The sequence below is a fragment of the Cotesia typhae genome, unplaced genomic scaffold (genome assembly GCF_013202065.1).
Source record: "Cotesia typhae breed Kobodo isofemale line unplaced genomic scaffold, CoteBio_Ctyphae contig_34, whole genome shotgun sequence".
NCBI lineage: Eukaryota > Metazoa > Arthropoda > Insecta > Hymenoptera > Braconidae > Cotesia > Cotesia typhae.
This window is the reverse complement of record NW_027423742.1, coordinates 63,239-78,166: the sequence shown is the minus strand read 5'-3', so window position 1 is coordinate 78,166 and position 14,928 is coordinate 63,239.

Below are 14,928 nucleotides of genomic sequence, written 5' to 3'. Positions count from 1 at the left end.
AAAACAGTTTCTATAAATGTTATGCAAAATTCATCATTTTTAACATAATTTTAGCAATTACTTCAGAACTGCTCACAATATAAAAAAACTATAGAGACAAAACTCATTTCAAAAAACCTGCTTTATAATAATATGTCAGTCTAATTTGTCAAAACCCAAAAAAAAACAATTTTTCTCTTGTAAAAACAGTTTCTAGAAATTATATGTAATATTCATCATTTTTAAAATAATTATAGCGATTACTTTAGAACTGCTCACAATATAAAACAAACTATAGTGACAAAACTCATTTCAAAAAACCTGCTTTATAATAATATGTCCGTCTAATTCGTCAAAATCTAAAAAAAAAAATTATTCTCTTGTTAAAACAGTTTCTAGAAATGTTATCTGAAATTTATCATTTTTAAAATAATTTTAGCGATAACTTTGGAACTGCTCATAATCTAAAAAAACTATTGGGACAAGACTAGTTCTAAAAAGCCTGCTCCATAATAATATGTCAATTTAATTCATCAAAATCCAGAAAAAACATTTTTCTCTTGTAAAAACCGTTTCCAAAAGTATTATCTGAAATTCATATTTTTTAAAGTTATTTTAGAGATAACTTCGAACTGCTCATAATATGAACAAACTATTGATACAAAACTAATTCTGAAATGCTTGCTTTACAATAATATGTCAGTTTAATTCATCAAAATCCAGATAATAAATTTTCCCCTCATTGAAACAGATTCCGAACATAAATACGTTTCAAAAAATCTCATAAAATATACTTGTTTTGTAATCTATAAACACCGAATATAATGTACTGAAGTCTTTAAAGTCAGATATGTATTGGAGAAGGTTCTCAAAGTCAGATATATATCGTAGAAGGTCCTCAAAGTCAGATATATATTGCAGCAGGCCCTTAAAGTCAGATATATATTGTAGAAGGTCTTCGAAATTGAAGATATATATAAAATCATTAATATCTAATCAACTATGGTAAATAATATAATTTAATTAAGAATATATACTTCAGGACATTACTTAGGATCTATGTATACGAAAATCTCAGCCACCATTTCGAAGTCCTTGAAGCCCGTATTAAACATATATATATATATATATATATATATATATATATATATATATATATATATATATATATATATATATATATATATATATATATTTTTATAAATTAAATGAAAATTTAATTTATCTTGCATTTTACTATCCCTTTTATTATTAACAATTCTTTAGTGTTGATTTTATTTTCTACGATGTTGATGTTTGGTTTGTGTTTAGATCGGTGATTTGTAGTCTCTTAGTCGGAATGTTTTTGACTTCTTTGGTTTCTCGATGTTTTCCGGCGCTTCTTCAGTCGTTGTTTGCTTACTCGATGGACTTCCTTCTTCGTTGGTTTCCTATCTCTCTGGAAGTGCTTCGTTGACTTTCATCGGTGATGACGTTTTTTCTTCTGTTGTTTTCAGTTCTATAACGACTGGCTTTTCGACTATTTTGTTGTTTTGTCGCGGTTTTAGTAGGCATCGACGAATGAGCTTTTATATGGCGAACCCGCTTGTAATGATCGACATTATTCCGATTGTTGATACCGATCCGATGGTTATTTTCTTATTAGTTTCTACTTTCTGGTGATCTAGTGCTATTAATGACATTTTTTCTTCGTTTTCTTCTAGCCCTTGACCCCAAGGTTCGAATTTGTCGATGATTGTAGCTGGATCCGAAAGTTTTGTTAGTAGATTGGGATTTTCGCTGTTAAATATGATACTCGAGTTTAATGTTTCGAGAGATAGATTGAAACTTGTTGCGATTATTTCTATGTTTGTTGATTCTCTAGGCGTTCCTCGGACTTTATATTGGTTGCAGTTTGCTTGGCATCCTTGTTGTAGGTGTATTAGTTCGATTCCGTTGATTATGGTGTTTCCGGTAGTCAGTTCTGGGCATTTCCATTGGATGTTTTCTTCTTTACACGTTGACTATGCCCACGTGTTTTTCTCATTCATTTTTATCCAAGTTAATTTACATTTTTCGATTATTCTTACGTTGCACTCTCTGAGATTTTCTGTCTTTGGATTCATGAGTAATTCCATTTCACAATCTACTTCTTTTTCTAGTTTCGTTATTTTCGTTGGAATGTCGGTTGGGCAGGCCATGTCTGGTCCAATGGGTTTGCAGTTGTCCACGTAATCTTGTTCAGCGAGGAAATATTCTTCGAATGCAGGTTCCGTCATTAGATATTTTGACGTACGCTGAATTGTCAATGTTGATAATTGATCTCCGACTTTCTCGGCCTTTGGAAGTGATTTCAGTTGATATGCTAGCCACGGCGTCTGGTCGAAGAGTGGTACCGTTATTATTATCAGGAAGTGACCGTTCGATTTTCCTGTTTCTATTTTCGACACCTTCGCCAGCGTGCTGATGTCCATGTGGTCCAGAGGTTGTGGCGGATTTAAGGTTGGATGTTTTTTTATCATGTCCGCTGTGGCTTGGTAGTTGTTTGGCTGACACTGTTAAATAGGTCAGTTTTCCCCATTCTGCTTCCTCTATGGCTTTTTCTGCATTGTTGAGAGTTCTTAGGTGGTTAGTCATTCGGTGAATATTTTCATCGCCTACCATTGACAATAGTTGGATCTTTTGTATGTCTGTTATTTGTTTATTCATTGATTGTTGCAGAGATGCTGAAGTTCTCGCCAGTTCTTTGATTCGGTTGGTTATATTTATTTCGTGTTTGAGGATTTCGTTGATCTCGCTCTTAATGATGTGGGTGTTATTTTGCGATAAGTGTACAAGTTCTCTGTTGTCTTGGTATAACTTGTCTAGTTCGTTGGAGATATGTTCTTTGTCGCTGTAGTCCATGGTTCCGAATAGTTTTCTTGTAATTGAGCCTACGAAGCCGAACCATGGTGCTCTTTTTGTGCGATTCTGTGGATGTAGTTCTTCGAGTTGACGATCTTCGAGGAATTACCTTAGCCGGTGTTTTGCTTGCTCAATTTCGGCATATATTTCCCGGTGTGTGTTGGTTCTCAGGTACGACATACAGGATGAATGATTGAATTTTTGAGAACATATTCCATAAGCTTCCCATATATTTTGATTTAAGTAGGGGTAAAGATTTACTAGGTTTTTGATGTTTATTGAGCTGATGATTTGCCATTCTTCTCTGATGAGGTGGACTCGTTTGAATGGGTCGTATAGTATGCCCGGATTCGCTTCCAAAGGTTTTATTTTCACCTCGTCAGCTCCCCATGCAAGGTGTCCGATTCCCAGGAGGAGAAGTGGTGCAGCTATCATAATTTTTTTTTTTTTTTTTTTTTGTAGATTTCTGCGTCTATATGTATATTTACTGAAACAAACAATCTAAGTTCTTTTTAGTCGAAATTTTCGCGGCTGGCTGTTTTAGCCTTATTTGGGTGGATTAATTTCCGTTTTCCGTTTTCTTTTTCTATTATTAAATTCCCCATTTCGTTTATTTCGACTATTTTGTATGGGCCAGTATAGTAACGATCTAATTTATTTTTTCTAGGTTCTTTTAATGTAAATACGAAGTCTCCTACGTTAAATTGGGCCGGGTGTATATGTTTATCAAATCGAATTTTTGACTCGTGTTTAGCTTTCGTTAGATTTTCCGCAGATATTCGTTGGATTTCGGAAATTCGGCTAATCAGGTCTGCTAGATAATCGTTATATGATTCGATTTTACTGAAGTCTGGAAATTGAGTCGGACTACGGGCTTTTTTTCCATACAAAATTTCGTAGGGTGTGAATTTCGTAGCCGTGTGTACGGTGGTATTATAATTTAGCATTGCCATTGGGATGTATCGATCCCAGTTACTGAATTTATCTACGTAAGCCCGGAGGTAGTCGACTAAAGGCTGGTGAGATCGCTCCAAGGCTCCATTCGATTGAGGATAGTAGGAAGTTGTTATTCTTTGAATTTTCAGCGCTTTGGCTAGTTGTTGGATTAATTTGCTTGTGAATGAGGTACCCTTATTTGATAGAATTACGCGAGAGCACCCATAAAGGGCGATATAATGATTTAATAAGGCATCTGTGACGGTTACTGCTCTGATATCAGGGAGAGGAACTGCTGCAGCTGCGTTAGAAAAATTGTCTTGAATCGTTAAGATATGTAAGTTACCGTCTGGGGTCATAGGTAGGGGTCCTACAGTATCTATACTAATTTTCTCGAAAGGTTCAAAGGGTGTATCAGCGATGGACATAGGCTGTTTAGTTTTTATTCGCGTGAGTTTATTAACACGTTAACACGCTTTTATTAACTTCACCTGTATGTTTGTATGTAACTCTCCTTTGCATAAAGAGACTACCATAATGATATTATTTAAATTTTGATTATTATCAACCTAGAACCCAGGTGATGACCTTCCTAGTCATCCTCTGATGACCATCCCGAAGTTATATCTCGAAACCAGGTGTTTTCCTCCGTAGGTTTTCATCGGAAATGGCACAGATAAACCCGTACATTAACCCGGAATCCTCTGATGACCATCCCGAAGTTATATCTCGAAACCAGGTGTTTTCCTCCGCAGGTTTTCATCGGAAATAGCACAGATAAACCCGTACATTAACCCGGAATCCTCTGATGACCATCCCGAAGTTATATCTCGAAACCAGGTGTTTTCCTCCGTAGGTTTTCATCGGAAATGGCACAGATAAACCCGTACATTAACCCGGAATCCTCTGATGACCATCCCGAAGTTATATCTCGAAACCAGGTGTTTTCCTCCGCAGGTTTTCATCGGAAATAGCACAGATAAACCCGTACATTAACCCGGAATCCTCTGATGACCATCCCGAAGTTATATCTCGAAACCAGGTGTTTTCCTCCGTAGGTTTTCATCGGAAATGGCACAGATAAACCCGTACATTAAACCGGAATCCTCTGATGACCATCCCGAAGTTATATCTCGAAACCAGGTGTTTTCCTCCGCAGGTTTTCATCGGAAATAGCACAGATAAACCCGTACATTAACCCGGAATCCTCTGATGACCATCCCGAAGTTATATCTCGAAACCAGGTGTTTTCCTCCGTAGGTTTTCATCGGAAATAGCACAGATAAACCCGTACATTAACCCGGAATCCTCTGATGACCATCCCGAAGTTATATCTCGAAACCAGGTGTTTTCCTCCGTAGGTTTTCATCGGAAATGGCACAGATAAACCCGTACATTAACCCGGAATCCTCTGATGACCATCCCGAAGTTATATCTCGAAACCAGGTGTTTTCCTCCGTAGGTTTTCATCGGAAATGGCACAGATAAACCCGTACATTAACCCGGAATCCTCTGATGACCATCCCGAAGTTATATCTCGAAACCAGGTGTTTTCCTCCGTAGGTTTTCATCGGGAATGGCACAGATAAACCCGTACATCAACCCGGAATCCTCTGATGACCATCCCGAAGTTATATCTCGAAGCTATTTGTAATCTTTCTAGATCATTCCAGAAATTTCTAGACTTTTCAGGAACATTCCATACCGATTTCAGCCGTTGCACACAATTTGGAATCTTTCTAGATCATTCCAGAAATTTCTAGACTTTTCTAGAACATTCCATACCGATTTCAGCCGTTGCACACGATTTGGAATCTTTCTAGATCATTCCAGAAATTTCTAGACTTTTCTGGAACATTCCATACCGATTTCAGTTGATCATGCAGTCATTTATCTGGGTTCTCGGCTGTTTGCTGCGGGACAAGCATACGTAGCACTCAGCCGATGCAGATCTTTGGACGGGATTCGAATTGAGGACCTTGATTGCTCCAAGTTGACGGGTAAAACCCTATGTAACAGCGAAGCATTAGATGAAATGGAACGACTAAGAAATAATTCATAATAAATATAGTTTAAAAAAACTAAAAAAACACGCTTTTAAAGAATATTTTGAACTAAAAAGTTAAAAATAAATATAGTTAAAAAAAACTAAAGAACACGCTTTTATAAATAATATCGAACTAAAAAGTGGAAAATAATTTTAAAAATAAACTCAAAAAAGTAGTATATAAAAAATACTAGCAGAACTGAGAGAAAAGCGTGGGGCGCTCGATATATGAAAATTATGGCACAAGGCGCTCCACGCTTTTCTCTCAGTTCTGCTAGTATTTTTTATATACTACTTTTTTGAGTTTATTTTTAAAATTATTTTCCACTTTTTAGTTCGATATTATTTATAAAAGCGTGTTCTTTAGTTTTTTTTAACTATATTTATTTTTCTGACAGATTTCGCAAGCTCGAATGTAATTATAGATATTGTCTTTCATTCCGGGCCAGTAATGGCTTTCGCGGATACGCCAGTACGTTTTTACTACGCCTTTGTGGCCCCCTATTAAACTGTTATGATTTTCTTCAATTATTTTTGTTCGTAGGGATTCGTCTGGTACTTCGACATTTCCTTCGCACAAGGTGATTGTTAGTGAGCAATCTCCTAATTCGTGTGATAAATAAGCTTGGATGTTAAGGTTGTCGAACTCGTCTCCTTGTTTTGCACAGCGGAGTGAGTGAATGTCATGTTTGTGCATCGACTGTCGAAGATTTTTCAATCCTTCGATCAGGTCGATTGGGTCTAGTTTTTCGAAATGTTTTGTCTTGATAAATCCCGTGAAGATTTTACAACGACCTAACTTGGTGACAAATACATCCCCTTTTGTAGGTTTTGAGGCATGAAGGTCGTCAGCATTTATAAATCTTAAGTCGCGGAGCAGCTTCGCTACAGGTTTTATTATTTCGCAGTCAGCCCCTAAGAAATGTAATAAATGGTCTCGGGCATAAGTGAGTCCATCTCGGCTGGTTGCGAATTTTATTTTTATTTCGGGACCCTTTTCGGATATACTTTCGTCTGAACTAGAGGGTGAAGATATTTTTGGTCGATTAGGTCGTTCGGCAAAAATATTTTCAGCTTCTTCGAAAGTTGGAGGGCCATGAGCAACGAAGGGCGGTCCAAATCGGTAGTTTCCCTACATCATCCCCCACTGTTGTATTTCCGCATGTTGTTGACTTATTTTGGGTTTTATCCGAATCGTGGGATTTTTCCGAGTTATTATTATCTGGTGGATTGGTTGATTTAATCCTTTGTGGTAAATTATTTATTTGTTCTACCCGTTCTGGTTCGATAAGGGTGTTATTCGCGTTCGACGGTTCAAGTTCGATTATTTCCTGTATTCCCTTGCCGTGTTCGTCTACGATTTGGCGGCTTGTGTGGTCATAATGGATACCCATGGCCGCTAGTTCATGAGGGATGAGATCTCTTCCGAAGATTGGGGTTCGGGGTTCTGGACCGTCTCTTAAATATCCAGTGAATCGGGATTTAATTAAGTTTTGTTGTGTTAGAGAGTTTTTATTTAATTGTTTTTCATTTTTATCGTGTACGTTGACGACGTTTCTTGTATTAGCAATTTCTGCTGAGGTTGCAGGTTCCGGCTCTACGATGACGGGGTGTTCCATTTCGCTAGGATTTTCGCTTCTTCCCGTATCTTCTGGGCTGATGTCGCTGCTTGATTCTGCTTCGAGGTCATCGCTGTTGTCTCGAATAAACTCGTCGACATTATTTTCAGTTGCTGTGTTATCTACGGAATCTTCTTCGCTTCGCCAGAGTGGAGGCATTTTACTTAGCGACTGGCGGATATTTTTCGCTGTTTCAGAACTAGTTCTTTTCATTTTTGCTAGTTCTTGGGGGGTGTAATTGAATATTGCTTCTTCTCGAAGCATTTTTTCTAGAGCTTTTTCTTTATAAGGATTTTCCGGTGGGGGTCGCCTTTTAATGATTTCATCGAACATTTTTATTAGGTCGAGGGTTTTTCGTCTTTGTCTTTGTGGGATGATGTTTTCTTTATTCTTTTCTAATTCTTCGTCCTTCTCCTCTTCATCGTCCCCCTCTTGTACCGTATCTGGTTTGTTAATCGTGGAGGGTCCGGGAGTTGAGGCTGGCAAGAAAACATCGTCGTCCCCCTCTTGTTCGTTTGCTGTTGATTTTGTCTTAGGATCTTCTGTAGTTAAATCAAGGTTGCTATCTTCGAAGTAATTTATTTTGGGCGGGATTCGCGTTTTTCCCATTTCCCTTTTTCTAAGACAAGAAGCGATTGTTTCTCTGACTTCGGGGGCGCTGCTGATTCTTGGTCTATTTCTTGATCCGAGAGGGCGACCAGGGCGCTTGATCGATTGAATCGCTTCTTCATCTGAGAGTATTTTATGTGATTTTATTATCGTAGTATTATTCGTGATGGGCAGTGCTAAATAATCATTTTCGGTAATATTATTTGATTCGTTTTCTAAGGGCTCGGGACGACCTTCGGAGTTATATGAGAGTCCCTCCGCGTATTGTTCCGTGATTTTGTGAAGAACAAGGACATTACATTTGTATCTGCATAATTTCGACCGCCATTTAGCTTGCCTTTCGGTGACAGTCGTGCTGTCCCTTAGTCAGGCGACACAAGGGCTACTGGTTATTAAAGTAAAATGTTTTTGGAGATAAGGTCGAAATTGTTGAATGGCGTAAACTACTGCGAGGCATTGTTTTTCAATGTCAGTATATCGAGTTTCGGTGTCGTGAAGGACACGTGAGACACATGACACTATTTTCTCTCCGTCTCCTTCTAAGTCATCGTCCCCTTCTGTCGTCTGCTGACTGAGGATTCCGGATATTCCAGAGTCTGACGCGCTGACAGCTAGGATGAAAGGTTTGTTAAAATCTGGGTATTTGAGGAATGAGTCTACGCAAAGGGCATTTTTGATATCGTCGAATGCCTTTTGCGCTTCCTCGGTCCATGTGAAGGGCTTAGTTTTTCTCGTATGGTCTGTTATGGGTTTAGCCCATTCAGCGAAATTTTGTATGAATCTTCGGTAGTATTTTGCAAGTCCCATAAATTTTCTGGCTTTCGTATGATTTCTAGGTCTCGAGGCATTTTTAAGTCATGAAATCTTTTTCGGGTCTGGTTTTACGCCTTCTTTCGTTATTACGTGGCCTAGATAGTCTACTTCCGGACAGAGAAATTTACATTTTTCAGGTTGGAGGGTGAGACCAGCTTCTCTCAGTCTGTTGAATAGTCTTTGAACTCTCACTCTATGTTCTTGTAGGGTTTTACCATAGCTAACTAAATCATCGATATAAATAAAGAATTCTGTCCCTTTTAATCCGCTTAAAGTGGAATCCATCATTCGTTGGAAGATAGATGGAGCGCATTCTAATCCAAAAGGCATGCAACGATATTCCCAGTGCCCGTCTGGGGTAGAAAATGCCGTTTTTGGTGCGTCTGCGGGGTGCATTGCGATCTGATGGAAACCCATGGCGAGATCAAAGACGCTAAAAAAATTAGCGTCGCCTAATTGGTCTAAAATATCGATAATTAGGGGTAAAGGATAGACATCCCCTCTAGCGATTTTATTTAGTTGCCTAAAGTCAATAACCATTCTATATTTTTTTATAGAGGGGTCATTTGATTTTTTTGGTACAATCCACAAGGGTGAGTTGTACGGACAGTTAGATTTTCTGATTATTCCTTGTTTTTCAAGATTTTCGACCTGTCTGGCGATTTCTTCCCGATGTTCTGGGGGAAATCGATATTGTTTTATTCTCACCGGTTCGTTGGTGGTGGTTTCTATCCGGCAGGTGAAATTCTTCGAACGACTTAATTTATCTCCGGGGAGGTGAAATACGTCGTGACTATTTTTGATGAGATTCTGAACTTGTTCTTTTTCCTCCTCGTTGAGGTGATCTACTGGTATTTTCTGGAGTAGAATCTTTATACGTTCTTTTTTCTCTATTATACGGTTGGAGTTTTCTATAGAAGGGGAGTCGGATTCGTCCCCTTCTGAGCTTGGATTATCAAATTCGAAATCCTCGAGTGTTTGAGGTCCTATGTCGATGTCTACCGGGTTTGAATTTAGGTTAATGATCATGCACATGGCGTACCCGTCGTCTACCTTGACAACTGCTTCTCCTCCGAGTACCCCTTTCGGAAGGTTCATTCGGGGGAGGTATCCCTCTCCTTTTTCGAAACTTTGGATTGGTACTGCTACTGATACTCTCATCCGAGGTGGCAAGGTGTAGCTGGAAGAAGGCTTTGTTTCAAGGCTAAAAGGTGTTGGTTTAGAAGGGCAGGACAATATAACTAGGGTTTGGTCATCGTAAGAGATTTCAGCTTTTTCGGCTTCGAAAAATTTGGTCGATCAATCATAAGGGATTATAGCTTTCTTATATTTAGTGTGAGTTAGTATTACAATTATACAAATATTAAATTTTGTTTTATACCCTTGTGAGTGTGTGGTCAAGAGAAGATGCTAAATTCAAGCACCCTTCCCAAGAGTTAAGTGAGAGCTTCTTTCGTAAAAGAGAGTGCTAATTAAAGCACCTTTCCAGAACTAGGAAACTTCTGTGAGAGTTTTGTCAGAGGAGGTGCTAGATTCACAGCACACTTCTCTTAAAATGTAGTGTAAATGTAAGGGATAAAAAAAATTTTCAAAATTTCGAAATAATTAAAATTTAATGTTAATATTGCTAGGTTAGCAAAAAAAATTTTTTTTTTCTTCGATACCGAGTTAAAATAAATTTTGCTGCCAGGAGTTGAGATTGCAAATTCCGTTTGGTGTTGACCAACTCGGGTATAGACGCGTCAGCGAATTCTTTTTGCGATATTTTATTGTCTAAAGAACAGTATATTAGTTCAAAAAAACGATTGCAAAACGATATTACTTGAGTTCTATAACCTTTTGATAAAGAATTCCGGACAAAGGAAATTTTTGAAAAATATAAATTTTATGAAATTTAAAATATGTCGAAATATAAGAGAAAATTTTTTCTAAGACTCGAATTTTGTTCTATGATAAAATTGCAGTTTTACACAGAGAATTAAATTTTTTTTTTTTGATTTAGATAAAATGAATAACGAACGAAAGTTGTTGGAGTCTTTAAAAAAAAAAAAAAATTTTCCCCTTTTTTTTTGTAAATTTTTTTTCTACAACTATTTTTATTTGCAAATTTAGCGAAAAGAAAATACTTCTAAATTTAAATAATTTCTGCTGACCAAGAATGTTGGTGCAAGTCCGTACAAGACAAGCCGCACCTCGAATAAAGAAACGTAAGCGAATTCTTTATTGTAATTTTAGACTACTTGATGAAAATAATATCTATGCGCGGGTGATTTAAATTTAAAGAAAAAAATTTTGGGGTAGACATAACATACCCATATATATCTAATGTGATGATTGAAAATGATTACAAAATAATTAGATGCAAATTAAAAGAATTTTTTTATTAAATGAACACAATTTACAAATTCGATTATTAGTATAAGATATTGATTATGGGAATATGGTAATGATATTCATAAACAATATATAGCAAATAAAATTAATATCTTATTTCAATTGATAAAAGTTTTATAATTTATTGCAAAACCTTTATAAATTAAGCAGAAGATATTGTAAGTAGTATTATAGTTAAATAAAAATATACCTATAATTAAGATTAAGGTATATGAATCATTTATTCAATATTTCGTTATCTATGTTATGTCCAAGGGCGTTTAAGTGGTAGCGTAAACGGTGGAGGTTTGGACTAACGGCTTAAAGAATACGCAACGGAGTTTTTAATTCCGTTGTTTTAATTATTTATGTGGGACGTTTTCGACGGACGAATTTACCACGCCTTCGTTTGAGACTGATTACGGAATTTTATTAAGAAAAGGTGTACTTACTCTTTGCAGGATTTTTAATTATTACCGGATCCGTGATTCCGGGGCTGCTGTTAGCGCCTTTTCCTGGGTTGGGCCCTCTGATCGGTCCTTGCGGAGGATAGAGTAGGATGGATTGGGCTGCTTATTTTTACGAAATGAATTGATTCGAACAAATTTCACTTCTCTTGACATTTATTTTTATAGACACTAAAACTCTTACACTTTAACAAATATGAATTTTAACGTAATTTAATCAAATGAATTTTATTAATTTGATTGAGCTAACGTCCTCCAGTCCCCCGTAGGGTAAAGTGCGCAAAACTAGCTTTTAAGAAATTTTGAATAACTTAATGACCGGATTCTCGCCTAAGTGCAGAGCAAATTAGAACTTGGAGATTCCGGTTCTTTAGGATTTATTTACTGGCCGAATTCTCGCCTAAGTGCAGGGCAAATTAGAACTTTAAGAATGCGACTCTCTAAGATACTTAAAATTAGTACGTGGCCTGCCGGTTAAACCGCGTCCAAACTTCCCTTAAGTGCAGTGCAAATTAAAGCAAAGGACTCTACAAGGCACGGGCCCGTCAATTAAACGCGGAAGTCGAATTAATTAACAAAGACCGGGAGCGGTCTCCGTTTCTCGTTTTTAAATGCTCGCGGTGCTGAGTTTGCAGGAGTCCCCGCTATTCAACCAGCAGTCACGTAGCTTCTATTTTATTGTGGCTTTCGCGCATGGAGAAGTCTTCCATCTGCGCGGCTGATTTAAATTTAAAAAGAAAAAATTTTCGGGTGGACATAACATTCCCCCGGAAAAGCGAAAAGCTGGTATAGTTTTTCGGTTTTCCTATGGCCACCTTCCCCATAAGCGAGAGCCACTTACAAATTTTATTTAATGTATTTTAACCTATTAAAAGAGTAATGAGTAAAGTCATCTGGCGCGAATATTTAAATTTAATTTTATTATTTTAATCTCGCGCTGCATAATATGCTGACGGGTGACTAATCCTTCTCGCCTCTCGATTTCGCGAAGCCGTGTCGAGTGTCAGTATCGTCTCAGCAGTGAGTAGCGTGAGTTCTGATTGTCGCGATGTATTTTACTGGAAGGAATTTTGAGGGGTATGGTACGTGGTACCAAATGGCCGTAATGGTTCACGGGGAGAAGGTAAGTTAAATTTTGATGCATTCAGTGGGAGAAGGAATAGAAAAAGTGAAGGAAAGGAGAAGAATAAATAGAAAAGGTACCCTTCTCATAAGAAAATATGTATATAAAAAAATTTTTTTTTTTTTTTTTTTTTTTTTTTTCTAGGACATAAGAGCGGGCATTGAGATCTTGGAGGCTTTGGCACGTCCGGTGAATCCAAGCCGGGCGTTGCTTTTGGCTTCTCGATTCATGGACGTGTTTGGTCCACTCCCTCCGGAGATCGTGGAAGCGGCGACCTTTTTCTGCCTGCAAGGCGCCGAAGGTTTAGCGGGATCTTCGGATCTTGAGGAGATGGTGTGCCCCAACAGCGAGGACATCGGGCGTTTGAGGATCGCCTTAATTGAGGCGATCTTCAATGGTTTGGTCACCATGACGTGATGGTAAGTCATTGTAAAATACTTCACAAGTTTTTCTTTGGAATGCCTACTTAAGCAGCATTCTGATTGTTGGAGATTATTTTATCTTTTGTTTGCTTCTTTGTTGCAGGCTAGGCGTATTGAGTGTCATCGGTCGCGCGAGAAGAGGGATTTAATTTTTTTTTTTTTTTTTTTTTTAAATAAATTTATTTTTAAAAAAAAGGTATTCTTCTTCTCTTTATTTTGTCTCTCTCCTTTTTCTCTATACCCTTTTCCCATCTCTTAATAATAATGATAATGATAATCATAGTAGTTATGACGAAAAGCAAGAAGGTAAGTAGAATTTGGATTTATACGGAAGAAAGTAAGAATAAAGTGAAACAGGAATTAAGTGAAATAAACAGATAAAGAGAAAGAAAGAAAACAAAAGTGAAGTCCAAAAATAAAAGGAATAATTTCGATTAATAAGGATAAGAAAGGAAAAAAATTTTTTTTTTTTTTTTTTTTTTTTTTTTTTTTTCTGGAAAGGTGGTACGAGAGGAGGGTAGATATCGGTACATGTATATAATGATATTCGTATATGTATGTACGTGTGAGTTGTGTGTGGAGCATGCATTGAAGGCGGCACGGTTGTGGTGTAGTAGGAGTGGCTTACCGAGAGGCGACTGTAATTGAGCGAGTGTCGGTAAGCTACTTTGCTTGATGTAGCAGTTCTTTTATAATTACCGCTAGAGGACTCCTCCTGTTCTCTTTCTTACTTATACTCACTCTTATTGAATATTGAGTGTTTGAAATAAGGATTTTACAAAGAGAAACAAATCTTTATGATTTAATAATTTGGAACGATTTTAATGAGTGACGTTAGCTCGATTTTCTTAAAATCATTATAAAGTATAATTAATGTTAAAGTATTATATTAATAATATAATTAATATACTTATAAAATTTTGTTGAATACTCGGTTATAACATATAAAATATATAAAATGTAATATAGTAGATATAATAGAGTTATAATAAGTAGTTATATTTATTATGACGTATAATGATAAAATGGCAATAGTAAAATGCTGTGTAATATATAATTATAGTGATAGTAAGGTGAAAACTATGATTGGGAGAATTATTTGGAAGGAGGAAGAAACTTTTTGTTTTCGGAAAAGAAATTTTGAAATAACGTTTTGCGTTGTTCTCGCTCGTCCCCCCAAGGCCGGAGATAATTTTATTTTCGGTCTTGTGAGTCATAAAGCAGCAAAACTTTTCATAATTCGGATAATTTTACTGATTTTCATTATACTATCAACTATCTATTAAGGTAGGAAAATTTTTTTTTATAAATAGATTAGATTATTTGTTCAAACTGTTGACTCGTTTTTGGCATGAAGAATTTTACTATTATTTTTGTAAAACGAAATTATATAGGAAAGAAAGGATTCTATTATAATTTTAAAGTTATTTCTTACTTTTTCCGCAAAAGAGCCATCGGTTTGATTATGTAATAATTCTTTCGTTGATGCTGGGTTTTTCTTCTAAATTGGTGATTTGTAGTCTCTTAATCGGAATGTTTTTGGTTTCTTTGGTGTTTTGACGATCTCTGGAGCTTCTTTGGTTGTTATTTTAGCTTTCGTGGAGACGTTCATCTCGTTGTCGACATCGGTTCTTGTTGGAAGTGGTTCGTTGGCTTC